At 45.5% G+C, this 5,552-nt stretch overlaps 1 protein-coding gene across 1 annotated transcript in view; it reads left to right on the top strand.

The window, feature by feature from the left end:
* The first annotated feature begins 3,475 nt into the window (after positions 1-3,475).
* Positions 3,476-5,552, top strand: part of PHF6 (PHD finger protein 6) — a 50,590-nt gene continuing 48,513 nt past the window's right edge. Inside the window, exon 1 of the mRNA XM_006862804.1 lies at positions 3,476-3,595. The gene's annotated coding sequence lies outside the window, so the exon portion shown is untranslated. The remainder of the gene's footprint in view (positions 3,596-5,552) is intronic.

Here is a 5,552-nt window from a genome sequence, read left to right as displayed (position 1 = left end):
ACAGGGTTTCCGAGGCTGTAAATCTTTACGAGAGCAGAAAGCCTCATCTTTCTCCCATAGAACAGCTGGTAGCTTTGAACTGCTAACCTTAAGATTAGCAGCCCGATTCGTATCCACTACACTACCAGAGCTCCTCATAAACAGAAATTTCAGTCAGAGAGCCAGGGTGAATGCACTGTTGATAAGAACCCAAGAAGGTGAGAGTCTAAGAACAAGGAGATGATCAACGGTGTCAAAAGTAACCGAGTTGTCTAGAATAAAGGTGGAGAAAAGTCATTGAATATGCTAAACAGATCCTGTGTGGCCTTTGAGCAGGATTTTAGTAATGTCATGAAGACAGAATCCAGATTTTATTGGGCCCCAAGTTCAGCAGTTCGAAACTACCAGCTGCTCCGCAGGAGAAAGATGAGGTTTTCTGCTCCTGTAAGGATATACAGCTTCAGAAACCCTGTACCGGGTCGCTATGGGTTGGAACCGACTCGACAGCACTTAGCAACAACAACAACAACAACCTGTCCTTCAAGACATTATCCCCCAACTCAAAACATTGGCTCCCAGGGGTATTTTTCTTGATTCCATTGGACAGAATATCCTAGTATCTCATTCTTTTTTAACAGCGAATTGATTGCAATTAAATTGGTCTTTCCCTGTCTTTCCCTGCTCCTTGTTTTCATCATTTGACTGATATCTGGCACATGTCTACTGAGTGAGGGATGGACTAGCAATCGGAGGAAGACAGCACAGTTAGGCCATGAAGGCAGATGAATGAACCCTGTACATTTGAAACCCAATTTGGAATTTGAGGGAACTGATTAATAGAAGTAGAGAGTTTGGAAGGGGTGTGATGCAAAGCATGGGTTTAACTTTAGAAAGCCAGAAGAACAGCTGTACAAGATCAATTGGCTTAGCTAGATAACCCTTTTCTCAATAAGTCAGGAAGTGAAGGTCTTTGGTGAGAATGAGGCACACAAATGGAGGATCTGGAGCCTGAAGAAAAAGATTGGAAAAGTGTTGGTGGGAATCCTGGTGATCATTAAGAGATTAGTAGATCACAGGCTACATACCTCCGCAGGCATTGTTAAAAGTCTGTTATCTCAATCTTGACTCTTCTGCAATCCTGGAAATAGCAGACTGCACTTATCAGTCATGCTAATTGGAGTCCTGGTGTGGTGGTGTAGGATAAGCACTGAATCGCAAGGTCAGTTTGAACAGCAAGGTCAGCAGTTCAAACCCACACGTTGTTCTGAATCCCTATACAGGCGTAGTATGAGTTGGAACGCACTCAACAGCACATAACAACAAGCACACCAGTTTGTTAAGCTTGCAGTTGCTAACTATAAAGGAGAAAGAGGTCTGTTTCCATAAAGACTAACAGCCTTGGAAACCCTCTGGGGCAGTTCTAACTCTGTTCTAGAGGCTCACTCTGAGCCGAAATCATCTCCATCAGTGGTTTATGATTACCAGGCCTGGGGGCCAAATGAGAACGATCACTCCCTTTCTTGAACTCTCTGTGCACTTCCTTTTCCACCCCTACCATAGCTTTTCCTCAGTAGATTGTAAATAGTTGAGGGCAAGTGTTGTGTCTTATTGTGTTGTAACTTAACATAAAACTTATTCATTAGAGGCAGAGGATGTCTGCACCAGGCACACTCCCCTGAGATAGCATTTAACACATTACAAGTACTAAGTCTATTTGCTTACCAGTCTCCTCTTAAAGATATTACATTGTTGATTTTTGTTACCTTGTGTGTAGAACTTAGTAGGTTTGCAAATGCTTTGTGAATCAAGTTTTGTTGAAATGAATGCCTGGGTGAAAGAAGGAATAAAAGCTAGCAGAAGGTGGGATTCAGGGAGGACCTTAATAGGTGACACACAGCTTTTTGTCACACAACCATCAGTCCCATCCTGACATGAGGGAATGAGTGAAATCGGTGGGAAACAATGCTGAGGCATCCTAACCTTTTCTGGATCTCATTCATTTAGGCAGCACTGGGCATGGGTGGGAAAGGCTTGCTGTTGTGGTTAAGTGCTGTTGAATCCGGTTCCGACCCATAGCGACCCTGTAAAGGTTTTCCGAGAAGCGGCTGTCGAGCTTAAACCACCGACCTTGCGGTTCAAACCGACCTTGCAATCCAGTGCATTAACCTGCAAGGCCGCTAAATAACTGATTTGTCTACTTGTACCAGGTATCTGTTTGAATGATAAGCAGTTTCACACCAACGTAGTCACTGTGTTGGTGGCAGGGGGAGGTTACAATTTAAGGCTGATACTGCAAGGGAAAAGAAGAAAGAATGATGAAACACTATAGAAACAGCATTAGGTCAAAACGGTGGAACCCCAACCCAACTACAGAAAAAAGAGCTATTTGAAGAGCATCTTTAAATTTATTTTCCTTCTGTTAAGCTTTGTTTTAACGTAAGACTGGTTAGCAGTCCATAAGCCTAGTAGAAAATAACAAAGGCTGGTCCTTACATAGTGCTTACTATGTGCCAGAAATGAGTCTACAGGACTGAAATAGAAACACTTTAGGCTCTTTTGTTTCTTACAACAACCTTACAAGTTGGATACTGTTACAACTTCTGTTCCGGACATGATGAAACTGAAGCGCAGAGAGGTAAAGCAAGGGTGTTCAAGGTCAGTGCTAGAGATGGGTAGAGCTGGGATTTAAACCCACGCAGTCTGGCTCCATGTCCCCAAAGAGTAATCACTCAGGGGCCAGGTTTACTTATGTGGGTTATAAAGGATAACAGCCTGTGTTTTCTGGATAATCCAGCATTTATAGAGGGCCTGTTACATGTCAGGGGGTCCAGTACACGCCTTATTTGTATTATCTCATTTCTTCCTCACAATTATTCTGTGAGGTACTAATTTTAACCCCATTTTAAATAGGAAAATATAAAATAAGTGACAGAGTTTAAAATGATTCACCCAGGGACTTAAATCTAGGCTTTCTGATTCCACTGCTAGCTTCTCAGTCTTTTTCTAGCAGTAAAATGAGAACAGAGAGGTCCTCGGAGCTCCAAGGGATGCCACGAGAGTACAATGAGATAATGGATGTGGAAAGGCCTTGGTGAACAAGTGCAAGGGATTAGGCCTAGTCACTGGAACCACTGCTTAAAATGGGTCGCCCAGGGCCCCGGTCCAACGGTTCTGGTCCCCGCCCCTCCTCCGCACAACCCACAACGATATCTTTGAATTGCTTTCTCTGCCTTCTCAGATCCTGCCCCCAAACACTTGGCGGAGCGGCGGAGCGGAGAATAGAAGGTACGCGCGCGAGTCGGAGGCGGGGCTTACCGCCCCGAGCCGTACAGGGGACGGGACCTGCACACGCGCCTTGCCGCTGCGGCCTCGACTGCCCGCTCTCTACTACCAATCAGGGCCCGCGGCGCGATCGGGACGTATCAACGCTGTGTGGGACGTGTGCGTGCAAGGGGGGCGACGTAAGGGCGCTCGGCGAGCCCGTCTCCTCGAATGAAAGGAAACAACCTCCGGCGACAGAGCCCCGCTCTCAGGCGCTGCCAGAGAACCGGGCCGACTTCTTTCTCTTTCCCCTCATTGGCGCTTCTCTCCTGCCGTCCGCCTCCGGGCCCCGCTGGTGAGTGCCTACGGAACCCTGAGGCCCCCCATTCTCTGCCCGGCGGGAGAAGATAAGGAGGATGGCGGTGGCCAGGCCGCCGCCCCTGCCCGTTGTTAAGGGGGACTCTTGGTGGTCTCGCTTTATTGTCAGGGACCCCAGAAGCGCCGCTCGGCGGCTCTTTGAAGGCACTGGGAGAAGAGGTGGTGAGAAAGTGCTCTGGAGCTGCTAAGGGAGAGAGTCGGCTGTAAGCGTAGACTTCGAGGGAGGGGGCGCAACCTTTTTTGAGAAGAAGGGGAAAAAAAGAATTTTTTTTTACTCTTTGCATCCACTTAAGACATATTTGGGAAGGAAGGGGAGTCCTACTTGAGGAAGAATTGTTAGGATGGCAAAAGGGGTTAGCCTGACGGAATAAGGAAAAACTCCGGGGTGGGGGGAGTTAGAGGTGCAACTGGGGTATCTGGCGAAGCTGAAAGCGAACCCTATTCGAGGGCGAACTCCTGGGGGATGAGGGGCGGGGGCAGAGAAAAAGCTAGGTTATTTCCCGGATTCGAGAGGAATTGGGAAAGGATGGTCCAACGACCCTGACTTGGGACTGAAAGGAACCTAAGAAAGTGTTTGAGAGTTTTGCGAGTTGATGTCGCGCTTGATTCCGGAGAGATCTTGGCATCTGTGTGGTGTGTATTACGGAATAAATAACGGAGAGGGTCCCATACGTTCCGTGGAAACCCCTTTATGATTTGGGGCGACCCGCACGGTAGTCTTTTGTAGTCTTTGTAAATTGTTCTTCGTTTCGGTCGTCTGCGTGGAAATCGATCACGCTCCTACTTTGAACAAATCTCTTCTGCTCCTGGGTTTGCGACGTAATATTCGGTCTGGTTCTTAACCATTCAAAGTCTTTCTCTGCCCTTGGGTTTGAAACAACTGGAAAATTCCTTCAGTTTCCTTTCGAATAACCGCAAAAAAGCTGTGCGAAGCCTGTAATAATATCGTGCAACCACATTCAGGTGCCCTTCCGGTACCTCTGACTCCCTTTGCTTTCTCTCCACTGTAACTTTCCTACTAGAAATTGGACTTCTTTGGGAAATCACGTTTTGATAGATTTGTATCTGTATGTTTAAACTTGTTGGGGTGTGGAATTTTTTTAAATTTCCGGAACTGCCGGGGAGGGGTTTGGGTGGTTTGGGTGGTTTTGTTTTTCTGTGGAAATGATCTTTCAGTTACCAGGCATTGAATGAGCTCTTGAGTTGGTCCTTGAGTGTTTCCTAAATGTTTCAGGTTATTTCTACCCTGGTGCTTCTCAGCATCATGGAAAACCAGAGGCGCATCGAGTGCTTCATGCAAACTCATCTGGTTTTTTGACATTTAAATTCCATTTTTCACGGTGTTGCTTTTGCCTCTTCTTTTCTGCTTGGGACCATGATGTAGGCAGAGTTTCCTTTAAGGAAAAGGCTTTATTGTTAGGTGAAAGCATCAAACTTTGATCTCTGAGTGCCCTGGAAACCCTTTTTAGTTTAAAATTGAAATGACATACAGCTGTGGATGCTTTTGAGCCCCTTAATATTGGTCCTTGGAACGCCCTTATTCTGCTTAACTAGAGACCACAAATGTGACAGCATTAGATAAAAATCTGTCTTTTATGATAAAGACGTTTCTGCAAGGAGTCATTGTTTCCATGATGTTCTCCATTTCGTTTTACAAGGAGGCTATTAAAAAATAAATTCTAGCAAGATATGCACAGATGCATTCTTTTTATTTTAATGGAAAAATCCATTGAGTCATTGGGGAAAGTTTTTCATTGGTTTGGTGCACTTTTGTGTGTGTATTTTTATTTCAATTTACAAAACAAATTTAAAGACCCCAAAATGTTGTTGAATGCAAAATAAAGTATGAGGGGGCTTCAAAAAGTTCCGGGAAAAAAATTCCACTGTCTTTCAGTTCCATTTTTCCATGAACTTTTGGGCGCTGTCCCTCTCCC

The sequence above is a fragment of the Chrysochloris asiatica genome, unplaced genomic scaffold, assembly GCF_000296735.1.
Source record: "Chrysochloris asiatica unplaced genomic scaffold, ChrAsi1.0 scaffold00051, whole genome shotgun sequence".
Classification (NCBI taxonomy): domain Eukaryota; kingdom Metazoa; phylum Chordata; class Mammalia; order Afrosoricida; family Chrysochloridae; genus Chrysochloris; species Chrysochloris asiatica.
Note: the sequence above shows the minus strand (reverse complement) of the source record. Positions and strands in the feature narration are given on the sequence as shown.